Source organism: Manis javanica, chromosome 2 (genome assembly GCF_040802235.1).
Source record: "Manis javanica isolate MJ-LG chromosome 2, MJ_LKY, whole genome shotgun sequence".
NCBI lineage: Eukaryota > Metazoa > Chordata > Mammalia > Pholidota > Manidae > Manis > Manis javanica.
This window is the reverse complement of record NC_133157.1, coordinates 84241748-84266437: the sequence shown is the minus strand read 5'-3', so window position 1 is coordinate 84266437 and position 24690 is coordinate 84241748. Positions and strand designations below refer to the sequence as shown.

Genomic DNA, 24690 nt, shown 5'->3' with positions numbered 1-24690 from the left:
GGATCTGTGGCATCCTACTTCACTGATGGGACAGTGGCTGCATTGGGGTATGGGTGGGGACTTGATAATAGGGGTAAATGTAGTAACCACATTGTTTTTTCATGTGAAACCTTCATAAGAGTGTATATCAATAATACCTTAATAAAAAATTTAAATAAAATCTGAGAAGCTCTTACAGACTGAAGGAGATTTGGGGATATGGTGATAAATTATAACATAGTATCCTAGACTGGCTATAATGGGGACAGCAGGGGGTAAAAGGATATTAGTGAAGAACTGTAGTTAATAGCATTGTTATTATTTTTTTAGTTTAACAAATACACCATGATTGTGTTAGAGTTTAACATTATGAGAGGCTGGGTGATACATATGTGGGAACTTTATACTATCTTTGCAACTCTTCGGTAAACCTAAAAGTATTACAAAAGAAACCATTTATTTTTGGAATAGTTAAAATTTTCCAAATTTGGTGAGAGATATGAATCTAAAGGCACAAGAACCTGAACCAAGCAGGTTAAATGCAAAGGAAACCCTACCAAGGCACATTATACTCAAACTGCTGAAAACCAAAAATTAAGAAAAAAATCCTGAAAGTAGCCAGAACAAAATGACATTTCATGTAGGGGGACAACGACACAAATGACCATTGGCCTCTCATCAAAATGATGCTTGACTTCTCATAAAAAATAATGGAGGACCAAAAAACAATGGAATTATTTTTTAAGTGCTGAATGAATGGGTGTGAGGAGCATATGTGCCCCAAATATGTTAGTACTAAAATCTTATCTATTTTGTAATTTGTTAGGAAGTCCTTATTTTGCACTTAGCAACACAGCAGCTATTTCTGCTTAAATTATCCAAAATTGTTGAATGAATGGAGACTGAACTAATTTCTACTTTATTCAAAATGGGTATTTCATCCTATTTGTTTAGTTATTCTTACTATTTCAAAATAAATATATTCTAAAAGACTAACCCTCCCTCCAAAACATCTAGCTTTCCTTCTTTGGAAAGATCTCATGAATACTGAACAAACTGACAGAGCATGGAACAGGTTTTCTACTCAAAGGTTTGGGCTGCTATTAATCTCTCTGATCCCTCAGAACTTTTTTTTTAGCTTCTCATTTTTAAATTTCCCCAATTTGGTGGAAATTGTTATCCTTAAATAGTTAAAAAAAAATAGTTAAAAAAATAGTTAAAAAAAAACTTTAAAGTTGAAGTCATTTTTAAACAGCAGAAGCAAGTCAGTTAAAGGATCACTGTTATCTCTGTTACAGTTTTAGTCTTTTGAGTTTAGGATATGATGATAGGCCTTCAGTCATTTTATTCAGTTCCTAGCATTTTAATGTTAAGCTTTTCCCCTTTTCATTCCCTTTTATTTTTCTTTAACTATGAGTAAAAATACGGTGCTAAAAACAACATTAAGATGTATGTTTTAACTGAACAAGTACCAGGACACTAGAGTTTAAATCCCCTCTGGACCCGTAACCCTAACAACCTGCCACCCCCACCTTCCCATATAAATATTTTCTACAATAGGGTCTTTCATTGCAGAACTCATACCTGCAAGGCAATGTCATTTATCACTGAGTAAATAATGCAAGATAACATAATGAAAAGGGGATTTTGCTTTATTCACTTAACTATGAATAAAAATGTGCAACACTTTGCAGGATTAGCACATGTGGTATGATATTAACTTAAATACCAATCTTTAAGCCAAACTGTAAATAAGATAAACTGTGTTCTCTGGTCTTATTTTAAACAGCCTCTCTTTTCTTTAAATTTACTGCTTTCATGAAGCATATAGAATGGCTGTGTATGATTTGTGATCACATAATGAAAGCCCTGATTGTGATATGTATGTGCAAAATCCACCCACCACCACCAACTGGAGTGAACGTTGTAGGAATTATAAAAAGTGCTTGTGATGAAGATCAGTGAGTGCAGCCAGACAGAACAAGTCAAAGACCTTTTCCCAGATAAAGAAAGCAAATCACTGTCAGCTGTGGCTTGATTTATACTTTTTTATACCCAGTCAGGGGGAAGGAGAGATCTAAAATGTAAGCATTGAAAACAAAAACTGTTTTTACTCAAGTCAGTATATGGCTACATTGAGCTGTGCCTCCACCTGATGTGATAAGATGGAATTCAGCTTCCCTGACAACAGCCTGTGTTTACTCTGATCACATCGTAGTGTCCAGATGCCATCCCATCCTCTTTGGCACCTAATGTGTTCATGCTCACATTATCGGCAGGCATTGGATTGTGAAGATCAGACTGCAAGTGATTTCACTCTATTTTCAAACAGAAAGGAATTTATCCCTTTGATTGCTACCTGCTTCCAAAGCAGGACTTGTTTCAGTTTTCTCAAGTGTGCTGCTTCAGCTAAACTACAGCAGAGTGGTCGGAAAAGGACTCCTGGGAGAACTCCTTATAGCTAGAGGGGAGATTTCACTTTCCCACTCCTTTTTCAAAAAGCCACAGTTGCCCAATGGACTAACCACTGAAGGCAATGGAAAGGTTATTTACCTGCTGAACTGCAACATCTAAGTCCTCCTTGGGTAATGGTCTTAATCAAAACTGACTCTTTCCCTGGAACCATCAATAATTAAAGTTTTCACATGAAATACCTGAATTTTTAAACTAGAAAATAGCCTTTCTATGTCAAACTGTTACAGACATGTCAATAGAACACAACAAAGAACTGATCAGTCATAGCATGGCCTGCTGTGGGTACACCTCTCCTGTCAAGCTTGATGTGTCCTCTTCTAATCCCTTTATACTTCCCACTTTCCTTGGCCTTTGCTACTTAAGACACAGGACTGATATATACTGACAACTCTCCATTATCCAGAGGCAAATAACTTGATTTGTCAGCTTTTTTAAAAGCTCACCTATGAAAAATTTAAAATTAGCAAAAGGCAATGTGTAGAGAAAATGGAAGTTGCATGGCCAGGATCCTCCTGACCCTGGTTTTCTCGCTCACTGCACACATGTAGTGCTCACAGGTGCAAGCGTGCACACGTGTGAGCAATTAGTTATTACTGACTCCATATAAAGAGCTCCACCTAGTGCTCTGGGGCTGTGAGGAGGCAGAAAGGCCTGGAGGCAGATACCAGCTTGCTGCATGCAGACTTGCCCTGAGGTAGACAAGATTCTAGCACTCTACCTGCCACCACAAGAATAAAGCTGGGTATAAACCCTTTTACCCCCAATATTCCATTGTCATGGTTCGATCTCACTGAATCCAGAGTGAACTTGCTCGGGACTGAAACCCTCAGGCAACACACAGTGGAAACATCTATCAGAGATAATCTAAATACTTGATGCTTACTATGTATCTAACTCCTAATCTGCTGCAATCCTTTTTATTCTTACTATCTCCCTTTACAGACAAGAAAATGATGCTAACAGAGGCTAAGGGCCCATGATTACCAAGATGTGAACTCAAGCAGCTAGACTCCAGTATCCTTAACCACTATATCCAGGGCCTCCACTGAATGGCAATCCTTCCTATAGAGTAACCACATGTGGGGGAAATGGAAGTTCCTATGACCAGGATCTTCACCAGACCCTAAACTACTTGATGATGTAACTGGCCTACTACTAGGCCACTGCTCCCATACCTGATGGCAATGAGCCCTTATTGACAGTGTTACTATATAAAGAGCTCCTCCCAGTGCACTGCCTAGAGGCAGAGATAGAAATGGACTGCAGACTTGCCAGAGGCAGACTTGATTCCAGCACTCGACCAGCCACCCTGAAAATAAAGCTTGGTATAAACCCTTTTTCACCCCAACATTCTTCTGTTGGTCTCACATCTCACTGAATTCAGAGTGAGCTTGCCTGGGGGCAATTCCCCTCAGGTAGACACCATAACATGCTACTTTGTGTCTATGACATATGGAAAACCAAAGAGGCCCAGCACAGACAAGAGCAAAGGGTGAGGGGAAACCTGAGGTCTGAGCGCAGGACCGTGACAGGAGAATCATTAGGCTAAGGAAGGGATAAACAGTAGATATTTCATCTCTGCCCAGTTTGTGTCCCACTTAATACCTAATAGAAAGTTCAATGAAAATGAAAAATCACTAAGATTACTTTGACAGGTAGGGGTTTTGAGGCACATTTCAAATTTTATAATGTTTAGAATTATGCTTATGTTTTTTTCATGCTCCTAGCAAATAATAATTGTGTTTAAGATAAAGGCTGAAATAATCTTATCTTAAATCCATTTTGTACCATATTTTTTTCTTTTTTTGACTACGACTGGAACTGAACAACCCCACTCCCTCCCTCCCCCATCAGTTGTTATTCAGGACTCATATACTGAGCATCAGATGGAATGAGAAGCCCAATCTCCTTGACTGGGTCAGGACCACGATTTCACACCATCACATGGATGCTCCCTCTAGGGCATCTAGTCCCTGCTCACTGAACACTGGCCACACAGCCAGACTGATGTCACTGCCAACAATGCCCCATCTCATACTTTGCAGTTTGAATCCAAGGGATTTGCAAATTCCCATGCACTCCCCTTCTACCTACACCCCTAGGTTGCTGTCTACCACTAGTTATCTGGTTACTGCTCTACTCCTCTTCAGGCAGCCCCAGGTTCACTCCATGGCCTGTTCTTCACTGCTGCACAGGGCATGGAACACCACCACCTCCTTCTCCTTCCCACATCTACTTTCCCAACTCTCAGCAGATTGGAGCCTTAAAGTTGCTCAGGTTTTACTACTGGACAATGATAATGACAACAGAATGTGTTTTCCCTTGCTCGCTGACAGCTACCATCTAGTTTTGGCCTTTGCTCTGCATCCAACTGGTCCTCTATTATTCCCCAACACACACCAACTTCCACATTTCCATCTGTCATGGTGGCATCACCTTCCACTGGGCCTGAAAGTTCAGCCTGACCTTGACTCCTCTCCTTTGTAACTTTATCCAGTCAGTTGTCAACTTTTAAATTCTACTCCTTTGAATTCTTTCTTTTATCCAACTCTTCCCTACACTGACTATAAAACCCATTGATCCTTGGATGGGAGTCAAGATAGCGGCATGAGTAGCTCAGCAGAAATGTCCTCCCAAAAACATATATATTTTTGAAAATACAACAAATACAACTGTTCTTAAAAGAGACACCAGTGGATACAGTACAACAGCTGGGCTACATCTACATCTGCGAGAAATCAGCATCACACGAAGGGGGCAAGACACAAGCTGCAGCACGGCAGGACCTGAGCGCCCCCCTCCACCCCAGCTCCCCAGAGGGAAGAAAGGAGTCAGAGCGGGGAGGGAGTGAAAGTCCAGGATTGCTAAACAACCAGTTCTAGTAATCTGCACCAGGAGCACAGACACATAGTGCACAGTGTGCTGGATATTAGAGAAACAGAAAAGCAACACCTACGAGTGGGTCCCCGCAACCGGCTCTCCTGGGAGAAAAGAAAAGCCAGTGCTTTTAGAAAGTCTTAAAGGGACCTCACAGCTGGAGGAAATCATCCCAGCACATTCAGCCCAGCAGCTGGAAATCCCAGGGAACTCTAAGGGACCTAACCCTCTGGGCGGCAGCGCAGCTCTGAAGCCCCTCACGGCGATAAGCAGCCTGCCAGTTGTTCCCCCAACTGGCGTGGACCCCGACACACTGGCCCAGTAGCAGGAGAGTGACCCGAGTGAGCCGGCAGCAGTGGTGGCTGAGCAGCCCAGGAGCAGCCCGCGCAAGCCCGCAGTGGTGGCAGCAGAGCAGCCCAGGAGCAGCTGCACCCCCCAGCAGCTGCCCATAAGTTCCTCCCAGTGCATAGCTGCCCAGGCCAGACTCAAAGGTCGCCACCAGTGTGAGCTGCCTGGCAGGGGCACCACTCTCACAGGAGAGCACACCTGGCACACCTGCCACTCCCAGCAGGGCTCTGTGCTACCCTGATGGAGACCCCACCCACAGCAGCTTAGGGGACTAACCCGGTGGCTGCTCCAGGAGTGCAGGTAACCAACACAGGCACTGGAGAAGGGCAAGGCGACCAGCAAGCAGGAAAGGACTTTGTATTCTCCCAGCTGACACACACGCTATCTGCCTACAGCTACCTCTATCACCATGAAAAGGGAGTAGAATTTCAGCCAGTACAGAATTACCCAGACAACACCCAAGAGAGGGCCTGGGAAGATAGACTAAACCAATCTCTCTGAAAAAGAATTCAAAATAAAGGTCATAAACATGCTGATGGATCTGCAGAGAAATATGCAAGAGTTAAAGGATAAAGATGGGAGGGAGAATACAGAAATAAAACAATCTCTGGAAGGACTTAAGAGCAGACTGGAAGAGATGCAAAAGGCCATTAATGGAATAGAAATCAGAGAACAGGAACACAGAGAAGCTGATGCAGAGAGATAAAAGGATCTCCAGGAATGAAAGAATATTAAGAGAACTGTGTGACCAATACAAACGTAACAATATTCGCATTATAGGGGTACCAGAAGAAGAAGAGAGAGAAAAAGGGATACAAAGTGTCTTTGAAGAAATAATTGCTGAAAACTTCCCCAAATTGGGGAAGAAATAGTCTCTCAGACCATGGAGGTCCACAGAACTCCCAACACAAGGGACCCAAGGAAGACAACACCAAGACATATAATAATTAAAATGGCAAAGATCAAAAACAAGGACAGAGTATTAAAGGCAGCCAGAGAGAGAAAAAAGGTCACCTACAAAGGAAAACCTATTAGGCTACCATCAGACATCTCAAAAGAAACCTTACAGGCCAGAAGAGAATGACATGATATATTTAATGCAATGAAACAGAAGGGCCTTGAACCAAGAATACTGTATCCAGCACGATTATCATTTAAATACGAAGGAGGGATTAAACAATTCCCAGACAAGCAAAAGTTGAGGGAATTTACCTCCCAGAAACCACCTCTACAGGGTATTTTAGAGGGACTGTTCTACATGGGAGCACTCCTAAGACTAAATAGATGTCACCACAGAAAATAAAATCACAGCAAAGAAAGCACACCAACCAAATACTAACCAAAGGCAAAAAATAAAATCAACTACCCACAAAAGCAGTCAGAGGAAACACAAAAGAGTACAGAATAAAACACCTAACATATAAAGAATGGAAGAGAAGGAATAGAAGGGAGAGAAATAAAGAATCATCAGACTGTGCTTATAATAGCTTAATAAGCGAGTTAAGTTAGATAGTTAGATAGTAAAGAAGCTAACCTTGAACCTTTGGTAACAACAAATCTAAAGCCTGCAATGGCAATAAGTACGTATCTTTCAATAATCACCCTAAATGTAAATGGACTGAATGCACCAATTAAAAAACGCAGAGTAATAAAATGGATAAAAAAGCAAGACCCATCTATATGCTGCCTACAAGAGACTCACTTTAAACCCAAAGACATACACAGACTAAAAGTAAAGGGATGGAAAAAGATATTTCATGCAACTAACAGCGAGAAAAAAGCAGGAGTTGTAGTACTTGGATCAGACAAAATAGACTTTAAAACAAAGAAAGTAACAAGAGACAAAGAAGGACATTACATAATAATAAAGGGGTCAGTCCAACAAGACTATATAACCATTATAAATATATATGCACCCAACATAGGAGCACCTAAATACATGAAACAAATACTAACAGAATTAAAGGGGGAAATAAAATACAATGCATTCATTTTAGGAGACTTCACCACTCACTCCAAAGAACAGATCAACCAGATGGAAAATAAGTAAGGAGACAGAGGCACTGAACAACACATTGGAACAGAGGGAACAAACAGACATCTACAGAACACTCCACCCTAAAGGAGCAGGACACACATTCTTCTCAAGTGCATACGGAACATTTTCAAGAATAGATCATATACTAGGGCACAAAAAGAGCCTCAGTAAATTCAGAAGGATTGAAATTGTACCAACCTGCTTCTTAGACCACAAAGGTAGGAAACTAGAAATAAATTATGAAAAGAAAACAAAAAGCCCACAAATACATGGAGGCTTAACAACATGCCCCTAAATAATCAATGGATCAATGACCAAATAAAAACAAAGATCAGGCAATATATGGAGACAAATGAAAACAGTACCTCAACACTGCAGAGTTTATGGGACACAGCGAAGGCTGAGCTAAGAGAGAAGTATATTGCAATACAGGCTTACCTCAGGAATGAACAGTCTAAACTCACAATTAATGAAAATTGAAAAAGAACAAATGAGGCCCAAAGTCTGTAGAAGGAGGGACATAATAAAGATCAGAGAAGAAATAAACAAAAACTGAGGAGAATGAAACAACAGAATGAATGAAAGCAGGAGCTGGTGTTTCAACAAAATTAACAAAATAGATAAACCCATAGCAAGACTTATCAAGAAACAAAGAGAGTCTACATACATAAGCAGAATCAGAAATGAGAAAGAAAAATCACTATGGGCATGACAGAAATACAAAGCTTTATTAGAGAATACTATAAAAAATTATATGCGAACAAATTGGATAGCCTAGAAGAAATGGACAACTTTCTAGAAAAATACAACTTTCCAAGGAAGAAACAGAAAATCTGAACAGACCAATTACCAACAACAGAATTTAACTGGTAATCAAAAAACTACCTAAGAACAAAACTGCTGGACACAATGGCTTCACCACTGAATTTTACCAAACATTTAGTGAAGACCTAATACCCAGCCTCCTCAAAGCTTTCCAAAAAGTAGGAGAGAATACCTCCAAACTCATTCTATGAGGCCAGCACCATTCTAATACCAAAACCAGGGAAAGACACCACAGAAAAAAAGAAAATTACAGACCTATATCCCTGATGAACATAGATGAAAAATACTCAACAAAATATTAGCAAACCAAATTCAAAAAGACCATCCATCATGATCAAGTAGGATTTATTCCAGGGGTGCAAGGATGGTACAATATTCAAAAATCCATCAAAAGCATACACCATATCAACAAAAAGGACAAAAATCACATAGACATCTCCACAGATGCTGAAAAAGCATTTGACAAATTTCAACATCCATTCATGATAAAAACTCTCAACAAAATGGGTATAGAGGCCAAGTACCTCAACATATAAAGGCCATATATGACAAACCTACAGCCAATATCATAATTAACAGCAAGAAGCTGAAAGCTTGTCCCTTAAGATCGGGAACAAGACAAGGATGCCCACTCTCCCAACTTTTATTCAACATAGTACTGGAGGTCCTGGCCACAGCAAAAAGACAACACAAAGAAATAAAAGGCATTCCGATTGGTAAAGAACTTAAACTGTCACTGTGTGCAGATGACATGATATATATTTTACATAAAAAACCCTAAAGAATCCATCCCAAAACTACTAGACCTAATAACTGAATTCAGCAAAGTTGCAGAATACAAAATCAATGCACAGACATCTGTTGCATTACTATATACTAACGATGAACTAGCAGAAAGAGAAATAAGGAAAACAATTCCATTCACAACTGCATCATTAAGAATAAAATATCTAGGAATAAACCTAACCCTGAAAACTACAAGACACTCATGAGAGAAATTAAAGAGGAAACTAACAAATGGAAATTCATCCCATGCTCATGGATAGGAAGAATTAATATCATCAAAATGGCCATCCTGCCCAAAGCAATATACAGATTTGATGCAATCCCTATCAAAATACCAACAGCATTCTTAAACAAACTGGAACAAATAGTTCTAAAATTCATTTGGAAACACCAAAGACCCTGAGTAGCCAAAGCAATCCTGAGAAGGAAGAATAAAGTGGGGGGGATCTCACTCCCCAACTTCAAGCTCTACTACAAAGCCACAGTAATCAAGACAATTTCGTACTGGTACAAGAACAGAGCCACAGACCAGCGGAACAGAATAGAGACTCCAGACATTAACTCAAACATATATGGTTAATTAATATATGATAAAGGAGCCATGGACATACAATGGGGAAATGACAGTCTCTTCAACAGATGGTGCTGGCAAAACTGGACAGCTACATGTAAGAGAATGAAACTGGATCACTGTCTAACCCCATACGCAAAAGTAAATTCAAAATGGATCAGAGACCTGAATGTAAGTCATGAAACCATAAAACTCTTAGAAAAAAACATAGGCAAAAATCTCTTGGACATAAACATGAGCGACTTCTTCATGAACATATCTCCCCGGGCAAGGGAAACAAAAGCAAAAATGAACAAGTGGGACTATATCAAGCTGAAAAGCTTCTGTACAGCAAAGGACACCATCAATAGAACAAAAAGGTACCCTACAGTATGGGAGAATATATTCATAAATGACAGATCCAATAAAGGGCTGACATCCAAAATATACAAAGAGCTCACGCACCTCAACAAACAAAAATCAAATAATCCAATTAAAAAATGGGCAGAGGAGCTGAACAGACAGTTCTCCAAAGAAGAAATTCAGATGGCCAACAGGCACATGAAAAGATGCTCCACATCACTAGTTATCAGAGAAATGCAAATTAAAACCACAATGACATATCACCTCACACCAGTAAGGATGGCTACCATCCAAAAGACAAACAAAAACAAATGTTGGCGAGGTTGTAGAGAAAGGGAAACCCTCCTACACTGATGGTGGGAATCTAAATTAGTTCAACAACTATGGAAAGCAGTATGGAGGTTCCTCAAAAAGCTCAAAATAGAAATACCATTTGACCCAGGAATTCCACTTTTAGGAATTTACCCTAAGAATGCAGCAGCCCAGTTTGAAAAAGACAGATTCACCCCTATGTTTATCATAGCACTATTCACAATAGCCAAGAAATGGAAGCAACCTAAGTGTCCATCAGTAGATGAATGAATAAAGAAGATGTGGTACATATACACAATGGAATATTATTTGGCCATAAAAAAGAAACAAATCTTATCATTTGCAACAATATGGATGGAGCTAGAGGGTATTATGTTCAGTGAAATAAGCCAGGCAGAGAAAGACAAATACCAAATGATTTCACTCATATGTGGAGTAAAAGAACAAAGAAAAACTTAAGGAACAAAACAGCAGCAGAATCAGAGAACCCAAGAATGGACTAACAGTTACCAAAGGGAAAGGGACTGGGGAGAATAGGAGGAAAGGGAGGGATAAGGGTGGGGAAAAAGAAAGGGGGCATTACGATTAGAATCTATAATGTGGAGTGGGGCATGGGGAGGCTGTGCAACACAGAGAAGACAAGTAGTGATTCTACAACATCTTACTATGCTGATGGACAGTGACTGATGGGGTTTGTGGGGGGGACTTGGTGAAGGGGGGACCCTAGTAAACATAATGTTCTTCATGTAATTGTAGATTAATGGTAACAAAATAAAAATAAAAAAACATACAAATTCTTGGATATTATGTCAAATCTACTAAATCAGAATCTCCAGGGATAGGGGCCAAAAATCCATATTTTAAGATGTCCAGGTAATTCTTAGTATCCTAGTGCTTGTGAACCACTTAGCTACTTGAACCAACTCTTGATTTTACAAAGCCATGAGAAGAGGACCTCACAGGTCACCACACATATGAAGTACAAAAAAAAAAAGAATAAAAGAGTAAGTATTTAAAATGAAAAAGGAGGCAAGGTGAAAAGCTCTCTCCCATGACAGTTTGGCAGAATTTCGAATCCAGTGTGAACTGCAGCAATGAAGGGAGGGTATCTCCACCTGTAAGCACAATGTTACTATTTATAATGAAGGTAAAGTATCTCTTCTATCCTTCAGCTTGACACACAGCTTACTCAGTAGGAGGAAGGACGGCCATCTCTACATAAAGAGTAAAGGATGTCCAGCACACAGTGAAGTTTCCACTCATTCTTTCTTAGTGATGTGACTTTGCCAACAAAGTTAGACAAAGTGGTTCTCAACCACTTTGACTTGCCTGCACAAGTGGTTTTCAAATTTGTGCATTTAGAATCTTCTGAAGATCTTGTTAAAGCACAGACTCCCAGGCTCCAAGAATCTGTCATTCAAACAAGTTTCAGGTGACACTGATGCTGGTCCAGAGATCAGACACTGAGAATCACTGGCTTCATCTAACTCTGGTCTCTTCCCAACCAGCAAGACAGGATTCACTGTGGAGTCCAATGGTGCTCAAAAACAGCTCCATCTGGCAAATGCTCCAGCCAGTTGCAGGGCTTCTTGTGTGGGACTCTTGCTACTCAACATCTTCAAGTTCCCATCATGTAAATCTTGCAGTATGGGTGATAAGCTTGTCCTTTCTTGGCAACTCCAGGGATGAACACTCTTCATCTCCCTCACCCAATACCTGGCTGGTCTCTGTCTGACCCTACACCCCCACTTCCTACCATACACAGACAACCTTTCTGTCCTCTTAAGGAAACCAGAATTCCTACAGCAGGAAAGCTTTAGGAAGGGTAAGAGGTCCCTCTTTTCCTGTCTCAGGAAACTATACTTCTTTTACTCAGAAACCATGACAGGCGCCCTCGATTTACTGATTTATTTGGTGACTGTCATAGGACTACAGCCACAGCAAACTCACCGATGAGTACTGAGTCTAAAGGCAAAGTTAGGTCAAGTATGAACTCAAAGATTCTATAGAAATATCAAAAAGCATTCAGATCTCAATATTTATATTCTGGTCATTTGTGGCAATAAATATGTAACAGATTCCTCAACTCAGACATGGGTCCAGAATTTACACACTATGAATGGATGCCCCATTCTCTCAAAACAGCTTTCAAATGCATCTCATCAAGGTTTAAAATATACTCTGAGCATCAGATTCTAAGCAGTGAATTGAACAAGTATGTAGTTCATCCTTCCCAAGAAAAGAGACATCAACAAATTCCTAGAAATTGAAAAGAATTTGGGAGCAAGATAAAAATCTTTAGAAGATCTTCAGAAGCTCAATTATCCTCTAGATTTGAACACATAAATGACACTTAATCTGAGGACCATTTAAAATTAATTAGGAAGTCTTGAAAGTAAAGTTAAACCGTTCACTTTTCTTTGAGACTTTGATATATGCCTAACAAAAGAGGGTAAAACTGGAAAACAAATATAGAACTATCTGAATAGAGAAGGATGTTTTCAAAGTGTTAGTCATAGCTGCTTAAATATTACAAATACTGTATGTCATTAATAATTTACCATGTGGTGTGAAAAAAAATACGATTCTCTTAAATCATTGTAAAAAAATGACTAAACACAACACATACTGTAACCATGGTATTTCCAGGACCTAAAACACTATTTTTATTAGAAAACACATTAAGCCATGTTCTGAATCAAAAAGATTTAGTATAAATAATAGTTAAAGTCACTGGGCATCATTTGCTCCTACGTGACCACTGAAGAATCCTGTATCTGTCCAAGTACCAAGCATGGCTGCAGACTGAGCACAGATGGGTTAGTGTCATCTGCCACTAGAGAGCAAACCATGGGATATAATGCTGCTGCCCTTTTCTTTTTTGGTATCATTAATATACAATTACATGAGCAACACTGTGGTTACTAGATTCCCCCCATTATCAAGTCCCCACCACATACCCAATTACAGTCACTGTCCATCAACACAGTAAGATGCTATAGAATCACTACTTGTCATCTCTGTGCTATACTGCCTTCCCTGTGCACCCTCCTACATTATGTGTGCTAATTGTAATGCCCCTTTCTCCCCTTATCCTTCCCTTCCCACCCATCCTCCCCAGTCCCTTTCCCTTTGGTAATGCTAGTCCATTCTTGGGTTCTGTGAGTCTGCTGCTATTTTGTTCCTTCAGTTTTTCTTTGTTCTTATACTCCACAGATGAGTGAAATCATTTGGTATTTGTCTTTCTCTGCCTGGCTTATTTCACTGAGCATAATACCCTCTAGCTCCATCCATGCTGTTGCAAATGGCAGAATTTGTTTTCTTCTTATGGCTGAATATATTCCATTGTGTATATGTAACACATCTTCGTTACCCATTCATCTACTGATGGACACTTAGGTTACTTCCATTTCTTGGCTATTGCAAACAGTGCTACGATAAACATAGGGGCACGTATGTCTTTTTGAATGCTGATGCTTTTTAAAGTGTAACTTCTTTGACAAAATGTCTCCTGGCATGCTTTTCTGTTTTGTATGAATAGCCATTTTTATAGTTGGAGAGGGCAATCCATTTCTCCTTTGAAATGTTAGATCTAAACACTAAAACAAATCAGGTCTGTATGAATACTGATCTTCACTGAGGTAATAAATTAATCTTTATCTTAGAAATAATCATAAGAAGGCCATAAAAATCATTATTAATGACCAATTGGGGTTTTAGCAATCATTGTATATTCCTTGATAGAAGCTGTTTTTTATACTAAATCAAATAGATCAGCTTCTACGAAGAACAACTTGTGTGAGAATGAAGCAAAAATGTCAAGGGTTAATGCCACCTACTTACTTCCTACTTTGCAAGGACACTTGTGATACAACAAAACCTAGGTCAGCTTGTATCTGTGGATAAGGTTTATTTTTTGATGCTTCCTAAAAGGGGTGGGAGTTAGTACCCATTCTTTCTTGATGAGTAATACATGATAAGCTCATTAAGAGAAGGTAAAAAACCAAGTTCCACTGGAAGTTTTGATTTATCGAACACAGGAAAGAGCATTTAAAGGCATATTCTATAAGTAGTTCATGTCCTCTTTATGGAGTCCATTACAATTATTTCTCAATCAACATTGTACATACATGTAATTATATATCAAAAATAAACGTGAACCAAAAGAGCAAAAGAGAAGAGAATAGGACAATGAACTAGCAGAAAGAGAAATCAGGAAAACAATTCCATTCACAGTTGCATCAAAAACAATAAAATACCTAGGAATAAATCTAACCAATAAAGTGAAAGACCTGAACTCTGAAAACTACAAGACACTCATGAGAGAAATTAAAGAAGATACCAATAAATGAAAACATATCCCGTGCTCATGGATAGGCAGAATTAATATTGTCAAAATGGCCATCCTGCCTAAAGCAATCTATAGAGTCAATGCAATTCCTACCAAAATACCAACAGCATTCTTCAATGAACTAGAGCAAATCGTTCTAAAATTCATATGAAGCCACAAAAGAAGCTTGGATTAACATACAGTCTACAGGCATACACCTGATCATCTACAATTGCTCTTACAACACTAAACTATGTTTTCTACCTTTATCTTGCATCTACCTACCACTTCGGCATTTTATTAAAAATAATAATAATAATAATAATAATAAAGGGAGAAATGTGGGATCCACATATAAATCAAGTATAAAAATCAAACGAATTTTCATATTTCACCTGATTGTTTATAGTTCATAATGTGTGATCAAAACCGAAAGTTTCTGTGATGACTGCCCTTGTACTGTTCACCATGTAAGAACTTATTCACTATGCAAGAATTTGTTCACCATGTAAGAACGTGTTCGTTATGCTTCAGAAGATTGGAGACTGACGAGAATTAGGCTTGAGATGGATTAATGATTGTGCATTGAGGGTTGACTCCCCTATACAGAATTTGATTGTTGTTAACAACCATTTGATCAATAAATATGAGAGATGCCCTCTCAAAAAAGAAAAAAGAAACCACAAAAGACCCCAAATAGCCAAAGCAATCCTGAGAAGGAAGAACAAAGCTGGGGGATTACATTCTCCAACTTCAAGCTCTACTACAAAGTCACAGTAATCAAGACAATTTGGTACTGGCACAAGAACAGAACAACAGACCAATGGAACAGACTAGAGACCCCTGATAATAAACCCAACCATATACGGTCAATTAATATATGATAAAGGAGCTCTGGACATACAATGAGGAAATTGCAGCCTCTTCAACAACTGGTGTTGGCAAAACTGGAGAGCAACATGCAAGAGAAGGAAACTGGACTACTGTTTAACCCCATGCATAAAAGTAAACTCAAAATGTATCAAAGACCTGAATGTAAGTAATGAAACCATAAAACTCTTAGAAAAAAACATAGGCAAAAATCTCCTGAATATAAGCATGAGCAACTTCTTCCTGAATGCATCTTCTTGAGCAAGGGAAACAAAAGCAAAAATGAACACATGGGACTACATCAAACTAAAAAGCTTCTGTAGGATAAAGTTCACCATCAACAGAACAAAAAGGCATCCTACAGTATGGGAGAATATATTTGTAAATGACATATCTGACAAGGGGGTAACATCCAAAATATATAAAGAACTGACATGCCTCAACACCCAAAAGGCAAATAACCCAATTAAAAAATAGACAGAGGATATGAAGAGACAATTCTCCAAAGAAGAAATTCAGATGGCCAACAGAAACATGAAAAGATATTCTACATCATTAATCATCAGGGAAATGCAAATTAAAACCACAATGAGATATCATCTCACACCAGTTAGGATGGCCAGCATCGAAAAGACTAAGAACAAATGCTGGTGAGGATGTGGAGAAAGGGGAACCCTCCTACACTGCTGATGGGAGTGTAAGCTAGTTCAACCATTGTGGAAAGCAATATGGAGGTTCCTCAAAAACTAAAAATAGAAATACCATTTGACCCGGGAATCATATTCCTTGGAATTTACCCTAAAAATAGAACTTCTCAGATTCAATAAGACGTATGCACCCCTATGTTTATCGCAGCACTATTTACAATAGCCAAGATATGGAAGCAACCTAAGTGTCCATCACTAGATGAATGGATAAAGAAGAGGTGGTACATATACACAATGGAATATCATTCAGCCATAAGAAGAAAACAAATCCTACCATTTGCAACAACATGGATGGAGCTGGAGGATATTATGCTCAGTGAAATAAGCCAGGCGGAGAAAGACAAATGCCAAATGATTTCCCTCATTTGTGGAGTATAACAATGAAGCAAAACTGAAGGAGCAAAATAGCAACAGACTCAGAAACTACAAGAAGAGGCTAGTGGTTACCAAAGGGGAGAGGTTTGGGAGAGCGGGTCGGGAGGGAGGGGGATGGGGACTGAGGGGTATTATGTTTAGTACACATGGTCACGGCGGGGGGCGGGGGGGGTCATGGGGAAAACAGTGTAACGGAGAAGGCAAATAGTGAATCTGTGGCATCTTACTACACTGATGGACAGTGACTGCATTGGGGTATGGTGGGGACTTGATAATTGGGTAAATGTAGTAACTACATTGTTTTTTCATGTGACACCTTCATAAGAGTATATATCAATACCTTAATAAAAAACTTTTTTTAAAAAAGTTACTCATATGACTTAGCAATTCCACTCATAGGTTTCAACCCAAAAGGCATTAAAACACATGTCTATACAAAGACTTGAATGCAAATGCTCAGAGAAGTATTATTCTTAATAGTCAAAAACTGGAAACAGTCCAAATGTTCATTAGCTGGTTAACAGATAAACAAAATGTTATCCATATAATGGAATACTATTCAGTCATGAAAAGAAAAACTGATAGAGATGAACTCAAAAACATGCTAAGTAAAAGAAGTCAGACATAAAAAATTCCATGTATAAGAAATTTTCAGAGAAATCAAATTTATCAATTGTGCAATAATAAAGAATATATCTGGTCTTTGTTCAAAAAAAAAAGAGAATATAATAGGAGGAAAAGGCAAAAAAATTTCTAAGATTTAAGTCTAAGATGGAAGGGTATGTTTCATCTGCCAAAGAAAGTAGACTTTATAAATAAAATGCCAAATGCAGAAAAAAAGCTCTGAAATGGGCAGAACCAGGGCCCTTTGAACACTAGTTATACTCAGAGGTAAAAGGTCACAAAATCAGACTAAGAAAATATAGAAAAAGAAACAAAAAAAAAAAACTACTCTTTAAAAAATACAAAAAAAACCCAAACAAGCTGGATAAATTCTTTAACTTTTTAACACAGCACAGAAGGGAAGGACACATTCAGGAAATTGATAGAAAAAGAATCAAGACACACTTGATGGGCAGAGTATGAAAAAACATCCAGAAAGTCTTACTTCTTGTTTCATTTCTTAAACTCTTAGGCTGTCCCTCTGCTGCTTTTCCAACTTACTTTATAACTACAGGCTATTTTCTCTCTCTCCCAAAATTACCTACTCAGTGCCGACAACCTTGGCCTTCACTCTACTCAGGGAACCAACGGTTCATTCTTCACATTTTCATTACCTGGAACAGCAACATCTATGCCAGATTGAATTTCCATAGTCTAATCTCAGAACACAACCCCCTATTCTCCCTACTCTTTCTCTTGCTTACTTGCCAACCCTTTTAACTTACTTTACTGAGACTCCAGTTCCTGGGCTTTTCCATTCCCTCATCTCTCTGCTCTCTCTGATTCTAGGGCAGTGGCTCTCAGTTGGGGGTGATTTGGCTCCTCAAAGAACAACTGGCAATGTCTGGAGACATTATTTATTGTCCTGGGGTACCAAACGCTCTACAACACTTAGGACAGCCCCCACAAGACAGAATTACAAATGTTCCTGAAGTTGAGAATCCTGCTCTGTGGCCTTCTCTACATAAGGTAGTCCATTTCTTCAATCACTCTCAGAACATTTTAACCTCAGTTCTGTCGCCATTTCATCCTTCTGACACACCTGTTCTTTAAACCTAACCCTTATCTAATTAAATCATCCAAATTTTCCACTTCTAAACTTAGTGTGCTAAGCTCAACAAAAAGCTAAATAAACACAGACAACCAGAATGGCTGACTACGTATTCAGATTCCAACCTCAGCAGGACCCTCCACATTACTAGGCAGGCAACTCTTCATGTCTCTAGTCACCAGCTCAACTCCTGTCCTTTCTCATCAGTGACTATGCCACACGTCTTCTCCCCTCAATCCCCACCCCACCAAATCCACACTCAGTATCAGCAAATTAACCTACTTTACTTCAGAAATTTTGCTACCATTACACAAGAAGTTCCACATACTCCTTCCCCATCCTACAAATGTGTCCACCTCTCTCTCATCCCCCTTGGGAGAGGGGAAGAAGCATCCCTCCTGCCCCAGCTGTCTCTGATCATGGCTGTGCTGTGGATGTCATCTCACCGTCCTCCTCTGGAACCTGGCTTCACCAATCACCCAGCTTCTAAATCCTCGACCCCGACCTCTTCTTCTTTTCCAGCCCTTCACACCTCAGGAGTACACGAATGCTCCAATCTCTTACGGGAAAAAACCCACAAATGAACAAAAACCCTTCCTTACGTCCACTTCTTCCTCCAACTCTCCTTTCTCCTTACAGCCAAATTCCTTAAAATAACTGTCCTCACTCCCCATCTCCAGTTCTCCATCTCCCTTTCAGTCCACTACTCACTGCTCAAGTCCTTACTAGAATTCCATAGTGGATGCAAATGACTCCCTACTTACCAACCTCAGTGGGTTCTTTAAGTCCTTAATTTTGGAGCAGTAACACAAATTACCAGGCCCTCCTTAAAATCCTCTCCTCTTTTAGTATTTGTGATACCATTCTCTCCTCTGTATCTTCCTACCTTTTTGGCCCTTCCTTCTCCCACTTCTTGGATGTTGGTGTGCCCCATAGCTCCAGCTTTAATCTTTCCTGCTTTTCTATGCAATCCATTCAATACTCACTTCAAATCCATATAACCTCCTGATCTCTTCTAAGTTTTCCTAGTGAATGACATTACCATCTACCCAGTTATCTAAGCTATAGTCCTGGGGATACCAGATTTCTTACTCTCACCTAGATACAAGCAATTGTGATGTCCTACAATTTAAGTTTCTCTTGAATCCATCACATTAGCTCTTTGCCTCTGCAACCTAATCAGGTCATTGTCTCTCACCTAGAACATGCTATCATAAGATTAATAAGGACATAGGAGTAAAAAAATGCGAGTCCCCTCTTATAAGTAAGGAGGCACCATAAATACAATGAGGTAGATGCCAAAGGACCCCCAAACCTAGGGATTCTTCTCTTTAAAATGGACCTTAAAACTGTATAAATATAGGCAAATCATGTAATCATCTCAGGCTTCAGATTCTCAACTGCTGAGTGAAGAGTAAAGTGATGTATCAAAGGACCTTTGAGCCCTTCATACACACTCTATGTTTCTATTTCTACCAGACATTACTCAGACAGTTCATACCCCCAAGTATGCACCACACTGGCCACATAGGCAAAACAGCATTAGCGCAAGAGAAACAGGCTGTCACCTTTGCTGCCAAAATATATCAAGTATATCCTGATTCCCATCAATTTAAAAAACTAAACCTTCAATTGCAAGTGTCAAAGAAATAGAATGTAAGCAAAAGAAAAAGCCAGGAAAAAATCATAGAGAAATTTATCATGCATATAAAAATGCTATTTCAAAATAATTTCTTCAGGAATAAAGCAATACAGAGTAATGAGTTAGCAACAAAATGAGAGTGCCACAAACCATTCTGACAGCCAGTAATATTATGAACAGAATGCTCTTTCCACCCACAGGAAAATCGTGTGGGAATTGTACACTATCTAAAGTCAACCACCAACACATTGTGTATGGAATATGAGGTCAGAGAAAGCTTCAGAATCTGCTTTTCAGGGACAGGCTCTCAAAAGAAAGGTAACCCGCACTAAGCAGTGAAAATGCAGTCCAAATTCCATCCCAGTGTAATCACCCCCATCCATGGAGAAGCACCTGTCACTCTTTTGACAGTTTGGGTTCAGCTGCCCTTTGAGCTAAGAAGTAATTTATTTTTTTAAATGGCATAAAAGGAGAGGATGGAGGACAGATGTTGCCAGCAAAACAACCACAAAGCTGACACCAACCTAAGTTGCAGCTCAAACCTTAGGGTAAATCAACTCAGGGGCCACACAGCCTGGATCCAAATCCCAATTTCACCACCTGCCAGCCTGGAAATTTTAACAATTCATTTCATTTCTCTGGGCCTCAGTTTCTTCATCTGTAAAATAGAACAATGACAGTGCCTACTTCACAGGTCAAGTGCTGGGAATAATGCCTGGCATACTGTCAGCACGATATAGATATTCTAGGTAATGTTATCATTATTATTATTGTCCTCACTGTTCTCAGACTAAATATTAGTGAGAAAACAACACTATAAAGTATACTCAAGTTCCAGTTTAACACTGTTACCAGATATTTTGTTCATAGTTCAATAACAGTGGTATCACTGTTGATATTTTCATTCCTATCCTCTAGAGCTCACAGTCAAATTCAATCACCAGGTGTTAAGTTCATACCACATGAAATCAGAAGCAGAAAGAAGCATAATTCAACATGCATCAAAAGTATAGCATTTACATAAAACAGAGTAACATTGAACCATAAAAAGGAATGAAATTCTGATACATGTTAAAACTTGGATGAACCTTGAAAACATGCCAAGTGAAATAAATCAGATACAAAACGATTAATAGTATATGATTCCACCTATATCAAGTACCTAGATGAGGCAAATCCATAGAGACACAAAGCAGAATAGTTTACAAGGAGCTGGGGTAGGGATTAAGGAGAATGGGGAGTTGTGTTTAATGGGTATAGAATTTCTGTTTGGAAAGATAAAAAAATTCTGGAAATGGATAATGATGATAACTAAATAACAGGATAATGTGCTTAATGCCAATGAAATGTACACTTAAAAGTGGCTAAAATAGTAATTTTATACTATGACTACTGTACCACAATTTTAAAAAGTATTTTTAAAAACACAGCCTGTATTTTCAACAAGAAAGTTAAAAATCAGTATCAGTCTTAATGGGATTAAAATAAATGATAGGTCATGTATTCTCAAGTTCCTAACTGTGGACACCAAAGGAATCAGTATCAATTCTTAGCTGGCCTTGGTTTAAAATACATACCTGAAAATGGGTCCATACTTTGCAAATTACATAAGGAACATTATTTCACTTTGTTGATACAATTTTTTTTTTTTAGCAACTTGAAGGGAAAGAGAAAGAGAACTACACTGAGGAGATACCTGTATGTGAGGTCAATGAATAAGGGTGGCTTTATGAGGAGGTATTTATCCATATAGAAACATCGTAACATGAGTGCAGTAGTATACTTGAGCAGGGCACCATAAATGGATGTGTAAATCAACTGGTATTCAATTCAGAAGTAGAGAGGGTTCCCATGTACTGATAAACCATAATTTCAGTCACTAAAATATCCCCAAATTGAAAACAGAAACTGAAGTCCATTATTTTGATATATATAAAATGAAATATTTGAAATCCCTACTCCAAACACCCCAAGAAAAAGGCATATTACAAAGACACATTGAAAATGAATTTAGTTAAGTTACCATTTTTCCCAGAATGGCTTAGGATAAGGGATTCTAGTTAGGATAATTTAATTCCCTAGTAAACTCAGTAACTACCATATATCAAATATCATTCAAGGAATAATAATTTTCAGAGAACTAGCATGCAATTTTCAAAGAACCTAAGGCAAAAACCAGACTAATAATGTTACAAAGTTGAAACATAAAGGGAGGTTAAAATGTGTTCAGTATACCTAGCGTTTAAGAAGGCAAGGGATTGTTTAGTGCATTTAAAAATTTTTCATCCAAGGCAGCCATTATGATTTTCATTTCTAAAGGAATAAAGCTTTCAACTATCAAAAAATTTTTCATTCTCTGAGGGCTCCAAACACAAGGACTGTACTGAGCAATCTTATTTGCCACTTACCTCATTCGTAAAGATGAGGATGGTGAATGTGGTATGTAAGGGAGTAAAAAATTAAGCTTTCCAGGTATTTTAATTCCAGGCATATTAAACTTAATACTAAAGATATTAGAAAGTGTCAAATCATTTGGACAGATGAGTGAACAAACTCACAGAATTAACATGTAACTATTTTGAAAAGCCTAGAATTTGATTGTTAGTAGTAGAGTTATTTAAAAAACAACTTTGAAGTCACACACAAATCTGAACTTAAAGCCTGGCTCCACCATTTAGTCACTATAAATTTTGGCAAGTTAATTTCACATAACTAAGCCTCGGTTGCCTTCTCTGTAAATTGAGGAGAGTAATCCCTAACTCAAAGGTTGTTGTGTAAACTAAGGAGAAAACATGTGCAAAGTGCTGAACACAATTCATGCAACAACGAGCAACTACTATTAACTCCCTAACCTTATTCTACTCTGTCCCACAAATAGAAGAATCAAATTAAAATTTTGCTAAGTATGATAATGCTGTATTAAAAAATGTAACATACTTAGAGTACAAGAAGATAGAAAACCAAACCATCAGTGAGATCAAAGATTTCAGAATCCTGCTTCTCCTCCCCTATCTAGTCAGGTTGCTTTTGTAATAACCCAAATTCCTTCATCAACAATATGAATCCTATTATTGTTTGCGCCCTAAATATTCCTGGTGGGGTTCTGTTGCTTATTTATTTTGATGGCTAACTTTGCAAGGGGAATTGTCATTTCTTGAAAACCAAAAAAAATTTCCAGGAAACAGGAACAGTTTAACTGTTCCATCCATCTCAATAGCTGACTGGATCCCATTCGGATCATGAATTTATCACAAGAGATTTTCACATTATTGCACCACCTCCTTATCCAACAAATACAGCCGTTAATGAGCAAAACTGCAGACCGCAGAGAACGAATGAGCTTGAGAAACACCGAAACTCAAAACTTGGTGCCCTCAGTAAGGATCCTCGTGGGGGAGGGGGAGGGGATGAGTTACACTGCCCATGGAAATAAACATTCTGTCTCCATAAACAGGGCTGGAGTCTCGTGAAGCAACGAGCGGAGGGGAGCGGGTGAGGTGGGCCTGGAAGCGAGAGAGGAAGTAGGCGGCCCCGGGGGCTGAGGAAGGGTCTGCGCCACGAGGGAGGGGAGAGACAGAGCCCATGGCCACCCCTCAAGTGCAGGCGGAGAGAAGTGGCCGCTCAGCCCAGCCCCAGGAACAGCACAGCCTCAGGAGTCTGGGAAGACTGGAAGGGAATGGGGACCTTGCCGACCAAGGAAAGACGGGGTAGGGGCGAGTTCTCGGTCGCCTTCGGAACGGGCTGAGGCAGTCCCTGCTGCCCTCCCGGCGCCGGAGCGGGGAAAGGTGGGACCCAACGGGGAGACCAGAGGTTACCTGTCTCAGCTGCCTGCCCACCGATCTCCACTTCCGCAGACTCAGGGTTACCACGGACGACCCAGGCCACGCTGAGTGACGTCACCCACACGCGCCCGGGCCGCAGACGGCTTGGCCCGCCCCCTTGGGAGAGCGGGGCTCGGCCACGGGGCTAGTGTGCGCAGGCGCAGAGGTGCCGCGGGCATGGGATGGCGTGAGTGGTCTTTGTAGGGTTGTCTTGTTACCCAACTTCTCCTAACAGCAAAATCTTATGGATACGTAAGAAAAAAATGTGACTGAAATACAAAAGTGCACTTTTGGCCCCTTGTTTTACTCTGCCTCTGCTATATACAACCTTTGTATAGATTTTCACTCCACTACAATTTATTGACGTCCTATGCACCAGGCAAGCACGGTTACAGAATCCGGGGGTCCAGCGGTGAACAAACACCTCTGTGCCTACCCTCATGGAGATTTCGTTCTAGTTGAGAAAGCGACCATTGAATAACTCAGATGCGTTCGTAGAGATCCTGAGTGTGTGGAAGAAAAACAGCTGCTCAGAAAAATACTAAGAAACTAAAGGAGATAAAGTAGTTTAGATATCAAGGAAGTGCCCTCTGAAGAGGCTTATTGAACTGAGAAGAGAAGACAGCTCTGTGAAGTTCTGAGGACGAGCAACCAAGAAGACTGACAAAAAAGATGAAA

At 39.5% G+C, this 24690-nt stretch overlaps 1 protein-coding gene across 13 annotated transcripts in view; it reads right to left on the bottom strand.

The window, feature by feature from the left end:
- The window catches only part of AOPEP (aminopeptidase O (putative)), a 340655-nt gene extending 316520 nt beyond the window's left edge, over nt 1-24135 (bottom strand). For 6 of the 13 annotated variants that reach the window (XR_005053840.2, XR_012127791.1, XR_012127790.1 and 3 more), the window contains exon 1: nt 24007-24135. The gene's annotated coding sequence lies outside the window, so the exon portion shown is untranslated. The remainder of the gene's footprint in view (nt 1-24006) is intronic. The other 7 variants (XM_036991155.2, XM_036991159.2, XM_073228768.1 and 4 more) reach the window with 4 other exon arrangements.
- Between the last annotated feature and the right edge of the window lie 555 nt (nt 24136-24690).